Source organism: Acipenser ruthenus, chromosome 13, assembly GCF_902713425.1.
Source record: "Acipenser ruthenus chromosome 13, fAciRut3.2 maternal haplotype, whole genome shotgun sequence".
In the NCBI taxonomy this organism is placed as follows: Eukaryota; Metazoa; Chordata; class Actinopteri; order Acipenseriformes; family Acipenseridae; genus Acipenser; species Acipenser ruthenus.
In genome coordinates, this window is record NC_081201.1 from 38,034,825 (window position 1) to 38,057,623 (window position 22,799).

The 22,799-nt window shown below is 37.5% G+C and overlaps 1 protein-coding gene across 10 annotated transcripts in view; it reads left to right on the top strand.

Moving 5' to 3' along the window:
* The window catches only part of LOC117418065 (gamma-adducin-like), a 73,375-nt gene that overhangs the window by 14,762 nt on the left and 35,814 nt on the right, over positions 1-22,799 (top strand). For 5 of the 10 annotated variants that reach the window (XM_058985286.1, XM_058985287.1, XM_034030628.3 and 2 more), the window contains one exon: positions 3,898-3,946. The exons of 4 other annotated variants lie outside the window; for them this stretch is intronic. The gene's annotated coding sequence lies outside the window, so the exon portion shown is untranslated. Of the gene's footprint in view, positions 1-3,897; positions 3,947-14,758; positions 15,033-22,799 lie in introns of those variants that run through there. One more of the 10 variants, XM_034030627.3, reaches the window with a different exon arrangement.

A 22,799-nucleotide genomic window follows, 5' to 3' on the forward strand; every position in this document is an offset into this window, starting at 1 on the left:
TGCATTCAGGGGCTGTGTGTGCACATACAGGTCCAGAGCACAGCTCAGGTCAGAGTTGTAAGTGTAAACGCACTACGTCTGTTTGTGGGTAGAGCAGGAGTTTCCACCAGTGTCTGCTTTGATTCTTTCAAAGCATACCTGACAGGAAAGGAACAGGTCATGAAGCTTGGAAAAGAAGGAAGAGAGGTGGAAATGACTGTGCAAACAGGATAGGGTGCCTGTCCGTACGGCCTTCGCGTGTGAGTGTGCTCAACTTCCTTGCATGATAGTAAACTGGATCCAGATGGTCTTGAAAAGGAGCTGAACTTCCTGTTACAAATGAAAACAAAGTCAAGTATACGCTAGTGCTGAAACTGATTTTTTTGGTTTAGATTCTAGTTTCTTGTTTCTCAGAGGCCTATTGCTGCTATTTTCTTTTGACACTGCTAGGCTACAACTCAATTTTTCCAGATTGGATTAAGGGGTAATTCCTAAATTATAGCCTCTTGTGGCAGGGCAGGGCCCTGCTTGTAAATAGTGTGGTTTGTACATTGGTGATGGTGGTTGGCAGGGATGGGGTTAATTTCCTATCCCTGCCATATACATGTGAGATTGTGGCTGGAGCCTTATTTGAATGATTAATGGTTAATTAGGCTCCAGCCACATGGTATTTAAGGAGGGGAAAATCCTTTGTCTGGGAAGAATGGAGTTTGGGGTGAGTTTACACTGTGGGTGTTTGTAACTTCTGTAGTGAAGGCTAATGCCCAGCCTACAACTGTGTAGTCTTTTTGTTTGGACCTTTATGTTGACCCTTGTGCTGGTTATTTTGTTTCTGTGTATGTTCAGGGTGTTTGACTTGTTTTTGTTAACCCTTTTTATTTTGCTCTGTGAGGAGTGTTTTTGTTGATTTTATTTGTGTTCAATAAATGCGTGCCTCCTGACCGCCTTAGACACTCGGCTATCCTGTCACACCCCTGTTTTTGCATATACTGTACCACTACAATGTTAAAGCAATAAGTTGTCAATATTGCTACAATGTGCTTGTCTCCTTAAATTTCACATTATTCACATTGCTGAATTTACCCCTTCTCTATCTTAAGCATTCTGGGATGCAGGCAGTTAAATCAATCAAGCCTGGCCCACTTCACTGTACAGCTTTGTGTACACGCCACTATGCATTTACCCCAGTGTGAATCACAGTGTCCTACACACTCCATTCTAGAGGTGGACCTAGGCCTGGATATAAATACATATATAAAATAACCCATTTTTGAAATGCAAAAAATAAATAAATAAACGCAACACAAAATCAGTGTTTTCATTTTACAGTGCAGTATGTGGGGCAAGATTTTCACTTTATTTATTTTTTTTGACAGCTGTTCCTGGAAAATGAAGTCTCTGTACTAAACTCCTAAAATGGTGCCGTCATCAGTGATAAGTGTTGTTTAGTGAATTTATCCCGTATCCCCTGTACTGTTTCATGCATCTCTAAGACACCTGTTCCCAGTCTGTACATGTTTTTCATTATTAAAGTATGTGAGGTAGCCATTTAATACTGTAAAGCACTGCATGAGCCATCTGAGCAGTTGATTGCCTTACCAGTTGATGTAATAAGTTTGTAACAAGTAACTTTTGGGCGACTCTGAATTGGGATATATGGGAGGACTTGAATAGGGTTCCGATCCATCAGCAGTGGGATTTGTTGTGGGTTCCTATTAAAGACTAGATGGATACGATAGTTTTAATATATGCTGTACAGCTTCGTTTAATGCCAGATGCTTTGGTTTTATTTTTGTTTTATAAAGTTATCTGTGGTTCGAACCGGTGCCTTTATCCCCCACTACACTGTTGGCTTCATGAAGAAACAAGATGACTTTGCTGTCAGTGCCAGTTAAAACCTTTTTTTTTTTTCTCTTTATGGCCAGCTTAGGCAAGTGAATTTGCCATTTCAGTTTATATTAATAAAATGTGCATGCTTGTGGGAGTTTAAAAATGCACTGCACATAACCCACTGCTGTAGCAATAATTGAAGTGGTTCGAGATTATAACATTAAAATGTAGCTGGGAATGTTATCCATTTTAAATGGACTGTAGTTTAGAGATGGCTTTGTGACACCAGATCCTGTTTACTGAAAAGCACTGTATGATGGCTATAGATTGTGGGTAATGCTAAGAGCCTAGACATTTTTCTAAAGAGCAGAGTCAACACAAATAAGATTGAGGCTTTTAGTGTATAGTGCAACACACAGAATCACTCAAAAAGTGCCGCTTTTAGGCAAACTGATAAATACATTGGCATTTAAATACAGCACTCTCCAATTTTCATATTCCTGCCGTCACTAGCCTTTGCCTTGTTTTGTGTAAAATCTGACAAATTTCCAGTGTAAACATAATGGTAAATTAAGAAAAGGAAAGAAAAAATCAATGATATTGCGCTATTATAGGAGTACAGGTTTGTCTGAAATAAATTCTATATAAATTAAATTGCATATTTTCAGTTAATGCACCAAAAGAATCCAGTTCCCTGTGACATCTGTACTGCCAGAATAAAATGTGTAAAGTTGTGGGAATAAATGTATGATACATTGAGATATTCACGAGTGCTTCAGTATATTTGGAATACAATATAGTGGGTAATTGTATCCTGATTACTGGCATCAAGTATTCTCAGCATAAATCAATAATGTTGTTGTTTTCATGGGAAGCATTTAAAAAAAACAAATGTACCAGTTACATTTCTAAAGACATTCCAAATAAGTTGAATCCATATACAATTTTGCCTAGATGTTGACAAAAACATCACATGACATGCTGTTTAGTGCTTGTTTGTCTGCTGTAAGCAGCCTTCATAGGACCTGCAGAATGCAAGGACTGGCTTAGCCACGGTTCATGCTGACAGTGTAATTACATGTTGGACAGTTTCCTACACGATTCTTCATAGTGCTGTGTAAAAGAAGAGTGTGTGAACAGATTGCTTTCAGGTCTTATCTGATCTTCCTCTAATTCAGTGATGTATGTAAGTAAAGATTGTTTTCTGCCAAAATAGAGACAGAGGTACAACACTGTATACAATGTGTTACGTTTCTGTTTCATTCCTTTTGATAACAATTGTTCATTGATATGGTCGCTGACCAGTGCTTTCAAATGGAGACTCGCTGAGAAGTGCAAAATAATGGTTCAGACAAACCAGTAAATGACAGAACACTGTAACAGACTGACAAAATCAGACTAATGATTTCAGTTCTATAACTGTTCGCTAACAAACTGGCCCTGTTTCAGATTACAATTATGGCATTTATCTCGACAGCACAGCATTCCCTATTTAAAGTTTTGAAAGTGTCAAAACTATTTTATAATACTTTGTTATTACTATATTCTGTATTGACTGAAGGGGAACCTTTTAATGTATCTTTTTGAGAGTTTGTGAGCCTGTTTCACATACTGTTAATTATGACGTAGTTAAAGTATTGTGTTTATTATACTGTACTCTCCTAGTCAAATAAGTGATATGGTTTGCAGATTGCTTCCAGATCACTGTGGTTTACAGGCCCACAAAGTATATTGTGACCCTGAGGTTTGCATTTTTGCTGCATATGTATGTTTTGTTGTTTATCCTTTGTGTTGTTCCAAAGCAAGGAACCCCACTCAAGCCCTGTCTGCCCTTCTCCAATGCAACATTTGACCTTGCTTGTTTAAAAGCCAAAGAAAAAATAAATGCATCATTCCTTTCTAAGAAGCCCAGTTTTTTTCTGGTTTAACATTTACTGTTAGGTATATGAAAACATTGCATAATGAAAAAGTGTCCTCTGTGTTTGTATGTAACATTGCCCATATCAGTTTACCTTGTAGTTAGTGTAAATGTCTAGCAATACTGTGTAGTGATACAGTATGTTGGTGTATTTCTGTTTTGTATTTTAGGTGAAACAGTAACTACAGGAGGTCAGGAGGAGAGAAAACTTTCCACAAGGTAAGATTACTGGCTCCAGCGAGTTTTGTTGTCCCCAAGCCGTCATAGTTCAGTGGATTAGAAAGCGCATATCATCACACAAGCAATTTGAGAGCCTGTATTTATGCAAGTAACTCAGGCGTAATTCAGGCATAAAAGCAAAAATAATGGCCCATTTTTTATCAATACAAAATGTGTTTGTGACAGCAGTACACTTTATAATAACTGTGGTTAGAAAAAGAGCCGCATAATGCCTGTTGTGGTCAGCTGAATTGCTGTGGTAGTGTTGGCATGCTGTGTTAGATGTCTAATCGGATACTGTTGCCAGCTGCATGCATGATGTGATTATTACTGTAATTTCCTTAACGAACGCCTTTGTGTGATAACGAAGGGTTTCCTATTAGGCAAGGCATTGTGACCAACTCAGATCGGCAACCAACAATCCATAGAAATAAGACATATTGTTCCCCATTGATGTAAATCAATATTAGTCCAGGTCTTGGAAAGCTTCTAAATTTAAGATAGAGCTTACTAAATGCAGCATGTAGAAATAAGCAAATAGATATTTTTTCAGTTGATATTTTTAGCAGTTTATATATCTCTATTGTTACTGTTGTGTTATCAGAGGAGAATGTACAATTGCCATTCCAGTATCCTGTAGCACATGTGTAGGCAGCACTATTACACTCCCAACGCCCACAGTTGACAGATTTCTGTTTTAATTGCCAGGCTGTATTGGGCTGTTATCTTGCAAAAACAAACGATGCAAGGAGCCTGGATTTTGCTAAATATCTTTAGTTCTTAGTGTGAACTCCAGTATAAGACGCAAAGCCGACACCAAAAGGATAGGTTATGTAGTCTGTATGTAATAGAAAAGTAATGAAGTGTGCCAGGTAGGTTTCGACTACTGTGTGTACTGTGCACGGTCTACTCCAGAAGGTAATAAACACTAAAAGGAATGCTTGTTTATCAGATGGTGGTGAGATCTGCTTTTAGTTAAAGTCTGGTATAAAAATCCAATCCAAACAAAACAAATACCAATGTAAAACAGAGACTTGTTGTATTAAGTGTTTGATAAGTTTCAGAAATCTACTGGTCTTGAGGACTGTAGCAATACTTTAGTCGGGTGGTTCAAGCAACCCACAACCCTGTAAATCACCAGGCCATCTTTTTAGCATTCCATTGTTTGATACTAACTATAGGGTCAGCTTATAGCTGAGAACACCAGGCACTTTGCTTTTGGGCAGTAGACAGTTATATATATATTTAAAAATTAAATAAATCTGACTATCTGCTTTTGCACTTTCTAGACAGTGCTTGTGTGTTTCATCTCACAGAAACGCTTTATGCGAGGTAAAGGGAAAATTTTGCAACATCTGTTACTTGGATAAAGAACCGTTTTTCTGAGAATTAAGTTACAGAAAAGGACGTGGTGGTGCTACTGAATGCTTGGAGCTCCCTGAAATTCTTTTGTGTGAAGCTATACATTCATCAAGGGACCCACATATTCACAGGCAATCAGGATGATGGAAGTATTGGGTCTGAATCTTCTCCTTCACTTCCTTTTATTTTTTAAGATTATCGTGAAATAAGTATTTGTTAGAGTAGTGCTAACCCAGGCTTTATCCCTTTGATTCTAAGCAGTGTTCTGTTGAGCTGAAGATCTTAGTTCTTTGACTTTTTTCAGATCTGTTCTGATAACAAAGCACAGTGATTAAGATCCTGGAAGAAATATAAACTTCTAAAATCCATTGTGTTGTATAATAATAATAATACTGCAACGAACTAAGAGAGCTGCAGTACTGCAAGTACTAATAAGAAGCAGTAACTCAGATTTAGAAGCCTTTATTACCTTTTAAAAACTACAAGAGACACTATTGTAGTGCTGTGTGAAATCTTGGAGAGAATTTTTAGTAAGTATCTTAAACCCTTGTATAATTGATCACTTGCAGGACCTATTATCATGGGGACAAAGTAGAGACAGCCATGCATGTGTCTTGCAGTTTTACATGCAACAAAAAAAAAGCGCTCTTGCACTTATGATGGAATTTGCGAAGGACATTCTTTATCGCACATTATTAAGAGTATCAGAATCTGGGGGTACTGTATATGGAGGCATTAGTTCATCTTTCTGTTTGTCAAACCTTTTATCTGTTGTATTCACAGCCTTGGCGGGGGATGTATGTCACTGATATCCAGTAGTTTTTTGTTTAGTAGTTTTAATGTTTTTATTTAAAAAAAACAAAAAAAACTTTGCGTCCATAAAAAAAAAAAAACTGTAGTACTACTTCTACTTCAAAGAGGTAAAAAGAACTGGTGAGCTTTCTGTAGAGGAAATGAAATACTGTAGAAAGATTTACATGTGTGTGATTCCCGAGGTGTGTTCAAATACATTTTCTGAGGAAGCCAGTTTTAAATTGTTGACACCACAATAAACAAATATTCCACAACAGGTGCTAGACTAGCCATGACTGGAACAGCAATATGACTGGGTCAGACTGCAGTGCACTGTGCCTTTTAAAGGGTACATCAGGACCTTTTTATTTGATTGTGTTACATGTTCCCATGTGTTGCTACAACCGTTTACATAAGGTGTGTGTATTTTTTTAATTATTATTTTTTTTTAACATTTTGACCACTAACTTTCAAATTGCATTCCCTGCCTAAACATGGCTTCACATGTACCTGCATGGACCTCTCAGAACTACATTTCCCATCATCCTCCTGCTCACATGTAACTGAGATGGATTTACCAGTGAGCAGGAGGATGATGGGAAATGTAGTTAAAAACCATACACACACCTTGTAGCAACACATGGGAATATGTAACACAATAAAATAAAAAGGTCCTTCTGTACCCTTTAATGGTTAAAAGGCACAGTTATTTGTAACTGGTCTTGTAAATCATTGGGCTAATTCATCTCCAGGACCTTTCTCTGCCAGTATACAATGTGTATAGGGCACCACAGCTTTTTTTACAGCTCATATTTTTGCATGTCACTGTACTATATGACTGACATCATGTACTGTAAAGGCTGTGGATACTTTAATGTTTCTATATATCTTCAAGGATGGAAATAAGACTCCCATTCCAGGCTTTACTACGAGCTTGCTTAGCCCCAGTGAGTAGGTAACAAGCTCGGGTGTGTCTTGTTAACCTCATAATAAAACCAGGGATGGATCACACTGCTATGCAATGGGGTGGAAGACTTGTTTCCATCTCTGATCTTGCATGATTACAGTGTGCACCAGTGTGGGATGTTTCTGTCTGACCCCAGTGTGCAGTGTTGCAGTGGACTCCATAGTGGTGTCAGGCCAGCACAGTCTTCCATTCAGCTGTAATCACTGTTTCATTGCTGAATAGGATCTAACAAAGCACAAGGAAGACTTGAACAATATCATTCCAGCTTTATCTTGAAGCATCTCCACAGTAATAAATATATAGGGGGAATGTTCGTGTGGTGCCATTAGCTACTTGGATACACATTAGAACTAGATTATGAGATAAAATAGTAAAAAGCAAAAATAAATGTAAAAGGTTAAAACAAATGGCTATATAATATCTTTTTAATAACTAGTTTATATTTTTCCAGTCTTCAACTACCCAGTTAAATATTAATGGCAACACTGAAAAGGCTGCTTGTGATCAGTTCCCTGTGAACTCTGCCAGTCACATACAGTATTTCTGTTCTCCACAAAACAAACTGCTAATGATGTGGTTCATCTTCTTAAGCAGATGGGGTATTCCGTGATTTGCTTTTAGGATTCTGAATTCAGATAAAGCTCTCTGAAGTTTACTAGAACATAAGAATTTAAGAAAGTTTACAAACGAGAGGAGGCTATTCAGCCCATCTTGCTCGTTTGGTTGTTAGTAGCTTATTGATCCCAGAATCTCATCAAGCAGCTTCTTGAAGGATCCCAGGGTGTCAGCTTCAACAACATTACTGGGGAGTTGGTTCCAGACCCTCACAATTCTCTGTGTAAAAAAGTGCCTCCTATTTTCTGTTCTGAATGTCCCTTTATCTAATCTCCATTTATGACCCCTGGTCCTTTTTCATTTTTCAAGTCAAAGAAGTCCCCCGGGTTGACATTGTGTATACCTTTTAGGATTTTGAATGTTTGAATCAGATCGCCGCGTAGTCTTCTTTGTTCAAGACTGAATAGATTCAATTCTTTTAGCCTGTCTACATACGACATGCCTTTTAAACCTGGGATAATTCTGGTTGCTCTTCTTTGCACTCTTTCTAGAGCAGCAATATCCTTTTTGTAAGGAGGTGACCAGAACTGAACACAATATTCTAGGTGAGGTCTTACTAATGCATTGTAGAGTTTTAACATTACTTCCCTTGATTTAAATTCAACACTTCTCACAATATATCCGAGCATCTTGTTAGCCTTTTTTATAGCTTCCCCACATTGTCTAGATGAAGACATTTCTGAGTCAACATAAACTCCTAGGTCTTTTTCATAGTTCCCTTCTTCAATTTCACAATCTCCCATATGATATTTATAATGCACATTTTTATTGCCCACATGCAATACTTTACACTTTTCTCTATTAAATTTCATTTGCCATGTGTCTGCCCAATTCTGAATGCTGTCTAGATCATTTTGAATAACCTTTGCTGCTTCAACAGTGTTTGCCACTCCTCCTATTTTTGTGTCATCTGCAAATTTAACGAGTTTGCTTACTATACCAGAATCTAAATCATTAATGTAGATTAGGAATAGCAGAGGACCTAATACTGATCCCTGTGGTACACCACTGGTTACCTCACTCCATTTTGTGGTTTCTCCTCTAATCAGTACTTTCTGTTTTCTACCTGTTAACCACTCCCTAATCCATGTGCATGCATTTCCTTGAATCCCTAGTGCGTTCAGTTTGAGAATTAATCTTTTATGCGGGACTTTGTCAAAAGCTTTCTGGAAATCTAAATAGACATGTTGTCCGTGTCCTCCTTTGTAAAAACCTGTGAAAAGTAATCATTTAATATATTTGCTATTTTTTTTTTCTTCATCTATGATTTTGCCATTTGTGTCTCTTAGACATTTAACCTCCTCTTTTAATGTTCTCTTGCTGTTATAATATTGGAAAAACATTTTGGAATTGGTTTTAGCCCCCTTAGCAATATTGATTTCTATCTCTCTCTTGGCCTTTCTAACTTCCTTTTTGACTTGTGTTTGCAGTTCCAAGTACTCTTTCTGTGTGCTTTGTTTTTGGTCCCTAAATGCTCTGTAAAGTGCCTTTTTTCGCTGAATATTTTTTTTAATTGATCTATTAAACCATTTTGGCCATTTTGTTTTAGATTTAGATTTGTCTACTTTTGGGATGTAATTGTTTTGTGCCTCTGGTACTACATTTTTAAAAAACAGCCATCCTTTTTCTGTGGATGTTTTCTCTATTTTACTCCAATCTACTTCTATTAGTCTCTGTTTCATACCTTCGTAGTTTGCTTTTCTAAAATTGTAAACCTTAGCTTTAGTCATTACTTTTGGGGTTTTAAAAAATATTTCAAATGAGACCATGTTGTGGTCTGAGTTTGCCAATGGCTCTCTGACCTCTGTTTTAGTTATTCTGTCTTCATTATTTGAAAAGACTAAGTCAAGGCATGCCTTCCCTCTAGTCGGTGCCTTGACAAATTGCGTTAGGAAGCAGTCATTTGTCATTTCCACCATTTCAATTTCGTCCGTCCTGCCCCCCATCGGGTTTTCCCATTTTATACAGGGGAAGTTGAAATCCCCCATTAGTCTGGCTTCTACACGCCTTTTCTACACGCATTTCGAATGTCATTGTATAACAGATTATTTTGCTCAGCGTCTGAATTTGGCGGTCTATAGCATGCTCCAATTATTATGCCCTTTGAATTTGTGTCCATTATTATGACCCATATTGATTCTGCATTGTTTTCTTTGTCCTGATTTAACACCTGGGCTTCAAGACTATTTCTTATGTATAGCGCTACCCCTCCGCCTCTTCTGTCCTGCCTGTCTTTCCTATATAGTGTGTACCCACTAATATTATATTCGTCTCCATCACTCTCAGACAACCAAGTTTCTGTAACACCTATCACATCGTAGTTACTTGTTAGTGCAGTAGCTTCAAGTTCTAACATTTTGTTTCTGAGACTTCTAGCATAAAAATAAATACATTTAATAGTGGTCTTACCTGAGTTGTTGCCCTTGTTTTGATGTGGTCTCCCTTCTGTTTTCTCCCCCCCTTCCTTTCTAGTTTAAATGCTTCTGGACCGCCTGAAGGATCCTTTCTCCGAGTAGATTGGTTCCCTTTCTGTTTAAGTGCAGTCCGTCCCACCTGTATAGATAGTCCTTGTTGTAGAAAGTGCTCCAATGTTCAAGAAAGGTGAAGCCTTCCTGTGTGCACCATGATTTCAGCCATGCATTTTGATTTTGTATTTCCAGCTGTCCATATGGTCCTTTGCAAGGCGCCGGCAGTATCCCAGAAAATACCACAGTTTTGGTCTTGTCTTGTAATTTCCTTCCTAGCTCTCTGAATTTGTTTTGCAGGGATCTTGGCCTGTTTCTACCAATGTTGTTTGTACCAATGTGGACGACTACTACCGGGTTGTCTCCTGTTCGTTCTAGGAGCCGGGAGTACTAGATTTTGCCTAGAGTAAAGAATGCAATGGGAATGCTATTTGCAGCTAATGAAACTGATTTTGACATATGGACAAGATGAATCTCATATCTGTTGTTTTTGCCACATTTCTCATGCAACAGATACTGCAGTGAAACGTCATATTTCTGCACTTCAGTAGAGTCCTGCTGTTTGTGTTATTCAGCACTGTGTCTGGAAATGTAATTTTATTCTTTTATTTTTGGGTTTTAACCATCTGCAATAAATACTTTCAGACTGACTCTTACTACCTGGTTGACTATCATTGTCTGAAATGCATTCGAATCTGGCAGTGTAGTGAAGGCCATGTCTAAGTATTTTACATAGGGGCTAAATTCCAATTGGAACTAAATAATGACATAGTTTAGAAATTAAATGGTTTAAAACATGTGTCTCTGTGTAACATGTAATATGTTGCATTCCTGACTGGTAATTCCACTGTAGTGTGACCTTTCACAGAGGCACTGAAAGTATAGTAGCATGGGCATATTAAATATCAAGCTGCCTTCCATGCCTGACACACTCCAGTCTGTCACATGATCTTATTTGTATGTAGACAAGCAAGTTTACAGTAACGTCCAGCAAAAGGAGGCCTCGTGTCAAAAGCAAACTTAGAGCTGACCTATAAATAACATGACAGTGCTGCAGGATCAGTAGTTACTGTTGAGACCTGCAGCTTTACAAGGATTTTAATTCAAACATAAGGTTCATGGGGGTATCCTGAGCCCTCTTGAAAGTCAAAAAATGAATTAATAATAATTTATACAAATGATTACTTTACTGAAAAGCCAAGAAGCTTCTGCATTGGAAAAGCATGATACTGGTCGTCTGGTGGCTTAATCCAATTATTGTTCTCGTTTTATAGTAAATAAATAAAGCGTACGTTACACTGTGTGTTCAAGATGTTTCCATAGATAGTAATATAGCATGTATTGACATAAATGTCTCTTATGAGAGGTTGAAAAGGTTATTTAACACGCATGGTGCATTTATAGTAGTCACCTCCATGCAAAAGATGCTGCTTATGCTGTATGCCAAAGAGGAGCCTCTGTATGGCATGCGAGTGCCTATTGAGCTTTCCTTTTTATACTTGAGAACCCAGCCACACAACCAGGCTTGCATTTACACAAACATGTGCTAATGTTAGCCTGTCATGTATATAGAGAGCCTTGTGGGAAATGTTGAGTTATTTTCAGCAAATTGGTGGTATTTGATAGAAAGTTTTGAAACCGCTGTGTTTTGAATGTTTAGTTTTGTTGTACACTATTTGGAGGAACACCCTTGCTCAGAGTATGACTGAGCTAGTGACAGATGCTTATCACAGTACTCATTACTACCAGTGCTGGGAAAAAAAAAGTGGAGGGAACTACCATAGACTAGACAAACCAAGTCACTAACGGGAGGTGCTGATCTGAGCACCTGTGTCAATGAGATCTGTGAGAATTACTTGGTCTGAAATCAGAATAAATCACTAGATGTATTTTTTGCATGTATTTAAAATAACTGTTGTGTCCTTGTACAGTAGTGACAAAAAATCCTGTGAGCCCACTGTGCTTTTCTGAGCTCTTGTTGTTTCTTGTGGGCTGGGGGCTAGTACAGCACTCTTAGCACTATTTTAAAACCTGCTTGGGATAAAGACCTAGACCGAAATGGATCTCGAGGGCCAGAATTGAGTACCACTGATTCACTCCAGGGACCTTTTGGCTGCATTAACAAAATGGAACTGAAGTGCTGAGCAGTGTTCCAATTCAATGCTGCAGTATATAACCGTACTGACTAAATATTACGATATTTCTTTTGAGCGTAACTGCATTTCAAAGATTACTTAGCTGCCAACTCTTTCAATTATTAGCTTGTAGATTTGCAGATCTCTTTGCAAAATGTGATTTTTTTTTTTTTTTTTTTTTTTCTTTATAGTTACTGTTTAAAAGAATTTCCTGGAACATATTCCAGGACTCGTGGTGAACTGTACAAAAACCCACACTGATTTTTATCAAGAGAAAAATCCCCGCTTTCTGACAGCTTCCTAACATGAAGCAGTGCCTGGGGAATCATTAACAGAGGAATGTCAAAACAGTCAAATGATCAATACAGATAAGCCCATTCACATGATATTAAATCACTTTAAATCAGCTGTGTTCTTTTGTCCTTGCGTTTTTATATATATATATATAATGTAGTTTATATTGGTGCTTTGTGTTACATCAGATTTGCATAAAGCGTGTAATTTGCCTTGAAGTTCCTCTTTTCGAAATGGTATTGATCGGGGCTTTGATTTTATTGGCCCTGTGGACTTACGTTCCACATTACCTCTGCTTCTGTGGTTGCAGAATAGCTGCACGTTATGAAATAATTGTTTTGTTTGCTTTTCTTTTAAATCTGGTAGTAGTATTGCATTTTCTGCAGTGTTAAGTGTAGGAAGATTTCTCAGTGACCTTCATGTCTCCTGAAAGGTTGCTTTGTCCGATATTTCCTCAGTTTAGACAAAACATGTCTGACCGTGTAATGCGTAGGCTGTGTTTGTTCAGGAGAAACTTCACAAACAAGTATGGTGTTCTGTACATCTAATGCAATCATGCCAGTGACCTCATGCGAATGCAATGCTGTCTTACTTTATTAAGGTGCTTTGTGAGCCAGAAAGATGTCATCACAGAAATTATTTTCTTAACGTTTTGGCCAGGAGACTGGAATGGAATTACACGTCATTATTATTACATCATATTAGTTGAGTGGCTTACAAAACTACAAATAACCTCACCGTGCTTTGTGGCGAGCATAGACTGTATTTTTTGGTCATGATGGTAAGCATTCCGTTTTATTCAGTGAGATACTGTAATGGAAATGCATTTCAAGTTTAAGTAGCACATGAATTAATAGGGGCATCAATTGTTTGAATTTGTAATTTTGTAAAATGTATGGTATATTAATATTATCAGATTTGTGTAATCCAAAGTTAAATATTTCGCTACAAAGTTAATTGCAACAGTGCTTTTTTTGGGAGTTATGCATTTGTCTTTTGATTTCAAATGTAGTGTGCTTTTTTTTCTACCCTTTTCAAATATGTTAAATCGTCTTAATAAAAATAGTTACAATATTATTATTTTATAAGGTCCTTGAAATAATAAAACTTAGTGTACAGCAAAGATCATTCTAGGCCTACTACAGGTATTTGTTCCAAGGTCCTAGGTTTATTTAAGGATTATCATTAAAATACGGAGAGTAACATTCACACTGGAGCACTGGCTTTGTGCACCCCTGTAGCGTTCTCTTGAGGAATTCTGAAATCCTAATAGGCTACTCCAAATTAATACTAATCTCTTGACCCTAATTTAACGGTACTGTAGCAATTGTGATTATTTTGCCTTGCTCTGTCAATGTAAAAGAATAAATAAATAAATCAATCAATCTTTATTTTATATAGCGCCTTTCATAGTGGACCACCATCACAAAGCGTTTTACAAGATAGTGAGGAACAATGCATAATACATTAAATACAGTGAAATACACAGAGGCTAGGATGTGAATTCTAAACTGTGTGGATGCGTGTGTCAAGCAGAATTATACGAATAAGATGGAGTGAAAAAAAACCTGAAATAGCAATTTGGATAACAGCTAACAACAGATATCAGGCTTAGAGAGCATTAAAAGCAAGAGAGAACAAGTGGGTCTTGACAGTTTTAGACCACTGTTTTTGATACAACGTTTATCTGTTTGCGAAAAGCAGCTGCATCCTGTTTCATGTCCCATTGATTCAAATTTGTTCATTTTAGTGTTTGAACTATAAATATCAATCACTAAGATGCTACCCATGGGTAAATGCATGTAAAAATAATGTGATATCTGTATAATGTGAAATAATGTATAATGTGATATCTTGTAACAATTGTAAGTCGCCCTGGATAAGGGCGTCTGCTAAGAAATAAATAATAATAATAATAATGCTACGGTTTTAACATCAAGTACACTGTTTGTCGGCAATGTATATGTTAATTACTGTAAGTTGGATTTTTACCCAATTGAGACAATCTTAAGTTCCCTTCCCCCAAAATTGGCCAAAAGGCGGTAAACTGTCATGAAACTGAACAAAAGCCTGGAACACAAGAAGTCGTACTGCAGTTGCCATCCCTGCATGTGCTTGGAGAATTCTAATGGGTGTATCCTGGCTCCCCCCCACCCCCATAGGAACGTCCAATGCTGGAGGCAGGTCTCCCTGCCCTGCAGATAAGCTCCAGGATCGTTTTTCCTTGCTTGGAGTCCTACGCTGTGAGATAAAGCAGTGAATGTTAGGATAGAGTAGGAGGATAAGCAATGCAATGCTTCTAATCTCTCTTCGGCGCTGGGGAACCCTGTTTACTGTCGGAATGTAAGGAAGGGCAGAAGAGAAAGGGGCTGGTGCTGCAAGGGGCTGGAAGGATTTGTTTGACACAGTGCAGAAGAAATTTGCATTCGTCAAGAGGAGCACAGAATCGGTTACAGGTTAGTTCAGCATGGATTTTAAATGCAAGGTATTAGGCATAAACCCACAGTGTAATACACAGCTGAAGTCATTTATTAAAATATTCTTTAAAATATAAAATGGTTAATTGAATACAATGTGTGTTATTTTTTATTTTATTTTATTTTATTTATTTATTTATTTGTCGTAGGGTCGTTTTACAACAGATAACAATTTAAGCAGATCCAAAAGAACTGGGCTTGTCAGTTTTTTTTGTTTTGTTTTGTTTTTATAACTACTTGTTAATATATGTTGTAAACAAGTTGTGTGTACGGTAAAGCAGAAAATGGTCTCCCCTGCAGCAATCCCTCTCCTGAATGATTCAGTACAATACCACTGTGTTCTTTTTACATTTGCATCCTGCACTAACCCAACTGCAAGGCACTGCTGAACAAAACTGGAACAGGCAGATTCTTTCTGGCTGTTTTTTTAAAGCAACAAGGTGGTGCCCAGCGTGGGACATGTAACAGCTGTGTGTCCGAGATAGATGGTATACAGTATGTGTTTCAGTGATAATTAAGATTGAGGTAATAGGCCTGTAAGAAAAGAAAGTTCACAAGCTCTGAGATACATGATGATAATGTTCTATTGCAGTGTCGGTTCAGTTTCCAGAATGTTGGCAGCCTTTATTTTTTTTATTTTTTTTCCCCCCAAATCCATAGCTTTTTCAAAAACTTGAAATGTTTAATGAAAATGAATCCTTTTGTGGCAGTAATTCTACAAAGTCACTGCAGCTGCACTGTGAATCTCATATCCTGGGGACCATTTTAAGGTACTTTAAATGTGTTGCTGAACTTGACATTAACCTTCGAACCAATATTCTGCAGATGTCCTATTGACCACTTCATTCACCGCCACATATTGTCGCCTAATATGAATAATGGTGACCACACCCTTTGTCTTCACATCTGGTGTACAAAAGCTGAATTATATGATGCTGTGCTCACGATCAATTCCCCAATCAAAATCAGGGATGGAAGTATGACTCATTACACAGTTTCACCCATTCCAGGTTTTATTACAAACTTGATAATCCCCAGTGTATAGGTAACAAGCTCAGGTGTATCTTATCAAGAATGGATCAAACTGCTGTGCAAGTCTTATTTACATCCCTGAAAAACTACCAATAACCATTTGTGTCTACATCTGCTGTAATATCTCGAAAACCGTTTCGGATTCAAACTTTCACAAAATATGACTAGGACCTAAACTTGAACTTGCACCTAATATAGGAGCCATATTTGCAGTTAAGTGATTTTACATTCACCTGTTCTTTATGTATCCTTCAAGGTGCGTGTAATTGGAGGTGCAAGCTAGATGTTATAATTTACATTTCTTTTTCAATCCTTCATTTTCAGTAAAATGGGGCTGTTTGTTTTAAGGAAACCATGCCATTCAGGTTTAACATTGTGATAACTTTGTCATAAATTGTAAGGAGGGGTATTGATCAGGTCAAGACCGAAGGGGGCTTTTGGAGGGGTCAGTTCCCCTTGTAATCTGCATTGGGTTCGTTTTAATGCAACCTAGCTTTGATAATGTGTCTCAGTAATTATTTTGGCAGAGATTCCTGCAATGAAGTCACTATGCAGCACCAGTTCCAGCTGCTGAAGTCAGTTACAGCTGCATTCACTTAATTTCCCTCAAAACAATACTCTTGTTTTCACTGGTGACATTAAACTCTGCTTGAATCTCTCTAGTAGAGCAAATGTCATGTTTGCATTGAGAGAATCGTCTGGGTTCAAGTCTGAGAATCAATTTTTAGTCAAAAGGAATGTGCAGAAACTTTGGTTTTGACTTTCCTTTTAGAAGAGATGCTGTGACATTTGCATAAAAATAACAATTACGATTTGAATAACAACTAGGGTAAACAAAGACACCTTAAAGGTTAATTGATATTAGTCACACAAAAACAGCAATAGTATGTAGCAACTAAACAATACATGGCTCTCCTTGCTAATCTTTTATACAATAGATACAAATTTACCTAAAAATAAAGGAAGGGGGTGGGACGGGGGGACTTGCAGATGTTCATTGAAAACCTGGCCTAAGCTTGTACAGTATAGCATAACTAAGCTTAGCGGTACAATGTGAAAAATGACAAATATTATCATATCTACTGCAAGAGCACTAATGCAGTGGTTGAAATGTGTTTTAAGGCACAGTAAGGGATTGATATACAAAGCAGGGGAGCATGCTAATGTATGGGTACAGTTTACCAAGTGAATACAGTGGTAATCACTGAAGTTCATACTCTTCCAAATCTGGACTGTCGCACTAGTCACGCCTGGAGAGCATTAGATTTGTCTACTTTGTGTAAAAACTCTTGCATAATGCTGAAGCTTACTGCAGAACCAGTGTCTTCCCCTGTATTCTGTACTGAAAACCCAGATGACACGGATGTTTACAGATGGGTCACTCACCTACAGTATGTACTGGATAATAAAGCAATTTCTTCATAAAATTATTTTCTATTTCCACAAAATAAGCTCTTGGAGCTATGTAAACGTAAGCAAAAAATGAACCCCTAGATGCTTTCAGTATTCAGTGTCGGTTCAAGCTTCGAATTGCTGTTCACAAACATCTGTGCACTTTAACATTTTAACATCCTGTCTCAAAGCTCTGTAGTTTACAAAAGTTCAGTAATAAAGAAAAACCATGAGGGGAAACTAGGAAAAAGGATACAGGATGAAGGATATTACTTTACTGATACACAGCTGGGTCGGTTCCTGGATGACAACAATAGGCATTCCACTTCCAGTTCGATGAGCACGCTTCTGGGTGTGTGTCTGCAAATTTTGAAATGATTTAGATAAATGATTTCTATGTTTATAAAGACATTGGTTTGTTTAGAGTGCCTTTTGTGATTTATAATAGTAGCCTTGAGGAAGTTGAACTCGGCTATTATGTGGTTAGCTACAAGGCTGTTGAGTAAGCAGATCGATCCCGCAAAAAAAAAAAAAATTGAGGTTCAATATTTATATATATATATAATATATATATATATATATATATATATATATATATATATATATATATATATATATATATATTAAGTTGGGATTTGTTATAAACAGTAACACCTTGGTTTGTAAACTGAAGCAGGGGTCACACAGCATCTTTGTGTCACTGCCAATTGTTTTAGACCCTCTAAACAATTCTAATGTAATGAAAAATGACATTGGTTACTTTTTAAATTAAAATGAATGGATCTGTTTGAGTGGACATTCAAAGAATGAAGGAAGTCCTTATAAATGGCCTCTCTAACTCATGGCAGCGTTTAAAGCTTCATCCCTTGAGTGTACTGTAGTAAGAAATTACTGTGGCAGGGCACGTTAATATTCTTAAATAAATACCTAAATAAAAGATGTGAGCCGCGGCAGTCTTCTGTGTATTCTAGAAACCAGCATCTGTTGGACTGATACACAAAACAAACAGAGTGATGCAGGGGGAGTAGTTCCCAAGCTACATTAATTAAGGTTATCAGAACCCCAGGTATTGGTACCAGACAGCCTAGATCTGGAACTCATTTTACCTTACAGTGATCCAGTGTGAATTCTTGTTGCATTAGAATAGTTTTGTTCTTGGTGTGCATTACTGTAGATCAGTTTTCAATAGCATCCCCCCACCTCCCAAAAAGGCAATGCCTAGAGTCCTCTGTGACTGCACAGCTGGGAAGCTGTGGATGGAATTATTGATTGCAGAGACACATTGGTCCTGTTTTCCGAGCGTTGTCATTTCCTTTGTAGCTGTGGGGAGGGTATGATCCAGGCTCGGAGAAAAATAACAAATTATGTTCACGTAGTCTAGTGCGTACCTCAGTGTGTTTTGCAACATAAAAACAGGATAGAAGTTACTTTTAAATCAGTTGTGCTTCAAAAATGCATTGCTAAAGCCGTTCAATCTGTAATCCTTATTTTAGTGACTATAAAAATCGTTTCCAGTTTTTTTTTGTTTTGTTTTGTTTTTTGTTAACAATCTGATGTTCTGGTTTATTTGTGGTCCATTATTAAGAGCTCAAATTCTGTGTTGAAGCTATATTGGGTACGATGCACATCAGGATCGTTTTTGTGGTTGTTGGTAAAACTAAATGGGGAAATACTGGAGCAACTCCCCACAAACATACAGCACTGCATTGCAAGAAGCAAATGCTGTCTGTAGGTATGCACTGGTTCCTTTTTTCATTTATTATTTTTTTAATTGCAGGCAAGAAAGGCTGACTGTAGTACCAACAGCAGATGAATGCATTAATTAGAGATGGATTTTTATCTAAAAATGCATCGCATTGTTTGAATTCAAATTACCAATTGTGCCTCAACAATCCCCTGTATCAGTGGGCTTTGGCAGGTAATCTAACATTATGGAAGCAATTAAAATTCTTCTGAAACATGTTTGTTTATCAAGAGTGGGTGGTGCTTTGGAATGTGGCACTGTCCTTCACTGTAATTAAGTTAAATTAAAGCTCTGGCAGAAACCATGGATTGTTTGAAACAATCGGCCACTAAATTGAAGCTTAAAACTCATCCAGCCAAACGCAAAAACATATGATCACTCCAAACCCACACAGGAGGAAAATCTACAAACAAACGGCCAGTAGTTAAGCAGATGTATTGCCTATATACTGAATGTGTTAATGTAATCCCATTTGTGGGTACTCATTGAGACGTTTCTACTTCTTTGCTTATTTATGAATGAATGCTAATGTACTTCTAAAAGGCACACTTACTAAATGACAAAAGTAGAATTGTGGGGTCGGACTTTTGCATATAAGATTTATGAAAATGTGCTTATTATGTTTTCTTTAGTATTTCACTGAAGAAAATCCAGCTGGCAAATGTTTATGGTCAGTCACAACAAATGAAGCTTCACCACTGTTGTGAGTAGTTTTAAGATAAAGTGCTGAGCATGCGTGTATAGTTGCAGTAGCAAAAATATTTTAATATGTTTTTTTCAGAGTTCCATTCTAGTGAGGAAATGTAGCCTTGTGCAAAGGAATTGTATGTTGTGTTCATTTTGTTTGCCCTTACAGTACTGTTGCATGAGACATTTGACATGTTCTTGGTGTAAAAGGTGGGCTCATTCAATAAAAAAGGAGAGAATTCAAGACATTAAAGGGCCTTTTGTAAACGATTATAAAGACGCTTTGTGAAGCCAGTACTCTGTGCTGGACAGTGAAGTGGGTGGAACAGCAGATTAAAATAGCTTTCTTTTTAAGAATGTCTTCTCGTTGCTGGAGTTTCACCAGTGCATTTAGTGTTTCTATCTACTGAAACATGTGCTGTTATTTTTATTTGTCATTGTTCACTCAGTTGTATTTCGTTTGCAATTCAACTTTAAGTAATGTGGCTGTTTTTATTTATTTTTTATATATATATATATATATATATATATATATATATATATATATATATATATATATATATATACACACACAGATGTGCTCAAACTTGTTGGTACCCTTCCACAAAAAACGAAGAATGCACAAGTTTCTCTGAAATAACTTGAAACTGACAAAAGTAATTGGCATCCAACATTGTTTATTCCATATTTAATAGAAATCAGACTTTGCTTTTGATTTTTTATTCAACATAATATTGTAAATAAGAAAACAAAAGAAAATGGCATGGACAAAAATGATGGGACCGCTAACCTAATATTTTGTTGCACAACCTTTAGAGGCAATCGCTGCAATCAAACGTTTTCTGTCGCTCTCAATGAGACTTCTGCACCTGTTAACAGGTAGTTTGGCCCACTCTTCCTGAGCAAACTGCTCCAGCTGTCTCAGGTTTGATGGGTGCCTTCTCCAGACTGCAAGTTTCAGCTCTTTCCATAGATGTTTGATAGGGTTCAGATCAGGACTCATAGAAGGCCACTTCATAATAGTCCAATGTTTTGTTCTTATCCATTCTTGGGTGCTTTTAGCTGTGTGTTTTGGGTCATTATCCTGTTGGAGGACCTATGACCTGCAACTGAGACAGAGCTTTCTGACACTGGGCAGTACATTTCGCTCCAGAATGCCTTGATAGTCTTGAGATTTCATTGTTCCCTGCACAGATTCAAGGCACCCTGTGCCAGGCGCAGCAAAGCAGCCCCAAAACATAACCGAGCCTCCTCCATGTTTCACTGTAGGTATGGTGTTCTTTTCTTTGAAAGCTTCATTTTTTCATCTGTGAACATAGAGCTGATGTGACTTGCCAAAAAGCTCCAGTTTTGACTCATCTGTCCAAAGGACATTCTCCCAGAAGGATTGTGGCTTGTCAATATGCATTTTAGCAAACTCCAGTCTGGCTTTATGTTTTTCTTTCAAAAGTGGAGTCCTCCAGGGTCTTCTTCCATGGAGCCCACTTTCGCTCAAAAAGCGACGGATGGTGCGATCAGAAACTGACGTACCTTTACCTTGGAGTTCAGCTTGTATCTCTTTGGCAGTTATCCTTGGTTCTTTTTCTACCATTCGCACTATCCTTCTGTTCAATCTGGGGTCGATTTTCCTCTTGCGGCTGCGCCCAGGGAGGTTGGCTACAGTTCCATGAACCTTAAACTTCTTAATAATATTTGCAACTGTTGTCACAGGAACATCAAGCTGCTTGGAGATGGTCTTGTAGCCTTTACCTTTACCATGCTTGTCTATTATTTTCTTTCTGATCTCCTCAGACAACTCTCTGCTTTGCTTTCTCTGGTCCATGTTCAGTGTGGTACACACAATGATACCAAACAGCACAGTGACTTTTCTCCATTTAAATAGGCTGAATGACTGATTACAAGATTGGAGACATGTGTGATACTAATTAAAGAAACTAATTAGTTTGAAATATCACTATAATCCAATTATTTATTATCTTTTCTAAGGGGTACCAACAAATGTGTCCAGGCCATTTTAGAATATCTTTGTAGAATAAGCAATAATTAATCTATTTTCACAGCTTCTTTGCTTTATTCTATGACATACCAAAGGCATGCAAGTATACATGATAAAATAGCTTTTAATTTCATCACTTTTCAGGAGGAATGAAGCATTATTTCAATGAGCTGTAAGGGTACCAACAAATTTGAGCACGTCTGTATATATTTATTTATTTATTTATTTATTTATTTATTTAAGCACCAGAATTAACAATTTTACTTGCAAGTACAGATAACTTTTCTGACATTCGAAAGTATTTTTCTGAATGGCACCATGTTTTTTTTAAACCATGTGTTTTTGTAAAACTGAGAGCTCACTAAAAGCAAGATTAATTGTAACTTTTTTGTGCTGCTACTTCTCTACTCTCTCTCTCTCTCTCTCTCTCTCTCTCTCTCTCTCTCTCTCTCTCTCTCTCTCTCTCTCTCTCCATGTATTTAATTATGTATTTAGTATTCATTTATTATTCCCTCTCCCTGTTGAGGAAAATCCTGGCTAGTTGCCTGAGACCCACAGTGGGAATTCACTTCCTGTCAGGAAATGCAGCTTTTCAATTTATTATGTCACGGAGGCAGCCACGGGTGAACAATAGCCATTTAAACTGTTTAAGCAATGAGCATCATAACTGAGCCGATGTGTACTTTGTTCTCTGATGTATCGGAAAAGAAGTGTGTTGGCAGCACTTGAGAATGTGAAGCTGCTTCGATTGGATCCCATGCACTGGTAGTGTGGAAGGGTAAGGTGAGCTCTCATGCACTGCTGATAGGGACGGGAAAGGTGAGCTCTCATGCACTGGTAATAGGGATGGGAAAGGTGAGCTCTCATGCACTGGTGATGGGAAAGGTGAGCTCTC